The following is a 1,832-nucleotide window of genomic DNA, read 5'->3' on the forward strand; positions in this document are numbered from 1 at the left end:
ATAGATGGTCACGGGGATGGGGAGCACGACATAGGGAAAGTAGTTAGTATTAATGTGATGGCTGGGTGGAGAGCCAGAGGAGAGAAAGAGAAATTAGGGGGATCGTTTTATAAACTATATAAATGTCTAACTAATGTACTGCTTACTCAAAACTAATTAAAAAAAGTTCGAAAGCATGGTATAGTGTGTTAAAGGTGACTCCCAAAAAGATATTCCAAAGCCCCGGAGCTGTGAATGCGACTTTATTTGGAAAAAAGAGTCTTTGCAGTTGTGATCAAGTAAAGGATTCTGAGATGGGATCATCTTGGATTAGAATGGGCCCTAAATTCAATGTACTTAGAAGAGAAAGGAGAAAGGACACAGGATGAGGCTCTGGGAAAATGGAGGCGGCGATTAGAGGGATGCATCTGTATGACAAGGAACGCCTGGAGCCACCAGAAACTTGGAGAAAGGCAAGGAAGGAATTCTTCCTCAGAGACCCCAGGAGGAACCAATCCTGCCAACATCTTAATCTTTGACTCCTGGCCTCCAGAATTGTGAGAGAATAAATGTCTGTTGTTTTAAGTCTCCCAGTTTGTGGTCAGCCACAGGAAATGTATACTCAGGCCCTAGCTGACCTGAGATGGTATGTGTCAGATATGCAGCAGGCTGAACAGCATCTCTTACCTGGGGCAGGTGGTTGTGCAAGACCCATCCTTTGCCATAGCCTGGAGGGTGCACGTAGAGGCTTTCCTTCCCTCCAGAGACTACCACATTTTGGCTTTTCTGCAAAAATATGTATTCTGGCCCTACAACCCCCTCAGAGAGAAATACCCATGTGACCAGTGAGGCTTTTGCTGGACAGGAGAGGAGATGCAGTGCCAGAGCGTGATAACAGCCCACAGAGAGCATTTTACAAATGACAAAGTATTTCCTCTTACATCATCTCACTTGAGCCCTCAAGACTGTAGGAAGCCTGTTTTATAGATTCGGGGATGAGGAAACCAAGGCCAGGAAGAGACGGCATCCTGTGACAGAGCCAACCCTGGCCTGTTCAATGCACTTTAGTGAAACAAGAAAGTGGCCGGCATTGTTCTCTGACACTGGGAAGTCTGGGATTCACTATACTCACTCCTCATTATGAATCCCAAAGCATCTCAGCAGAGCTGAGACCTCACTGGTTTTTCCATTTACGAGCAGTGCTCCAGGTTTTGTACATGGTGAATGACATCTGGCCCAAATAGCAGGCACTTTCCTGGTCTCACTCAAGGAAGCACTAACATAGGGAGCCACAATGCTACTGGCTTCTGGATCCCAACAGTGAGTTCCAGGTGGGAATGAGAGCCAGCACGAGGCCATTACTCTTTCTGAGAACAAATAGAAAACTCTACAGATCATGGAACCATCTGTTGGAAAGTATCAGGAATTGCTCAGGTGATGTGAATAGGAGGAGGACTTTGGAGAGGGGAAGACCAGAGAGGTGTGCCAACTCCTACAGCTGGGAGCATCTACTGATTGTAGACATGGGCAGGAGGCTGGGAATCCCTGTGGCTTTGTACCGAGGGGTCACTGCTGGGGGACAGAGAATCAGTGGAACTCTTGGTGGAGACTTCAGGGGTTTCAAGAATATGACCCCTGGGGTCATGTGGTGATTTCTGGGGCTATACAGAAATGGGATATATGAGAGGCCCTGGAGAAGTAGAGTCACAACAAGGTTTAGACTTCAGGACCCATCAAAGGTAGGGGTCAAAAAGAGCATATCAGGCTATCTAGTTGAAAACCCTAAAGGACCAAAGGACAGCTAGAGGGAGACTGAGTTTGCCAGGGATGAAATCCACTTGACTCAGCAGAGT

Source organism: Pteropus vampyrus, unplaced genomic scaffold (genome assembly GCF_000151845.1).
Source record: "Pteropus vampyrus isolate Shadow unplaced genomic scaffold, Pvam_2.0 Scaffold196, whole genome shotgun sequence".
NCBI classification, from domain to species: Eukaryota; Metazoa; Chordata; class Mammalia; order Chiroptera; family Pteropodidae; genus Pteropus; species Pteropus vampyrus.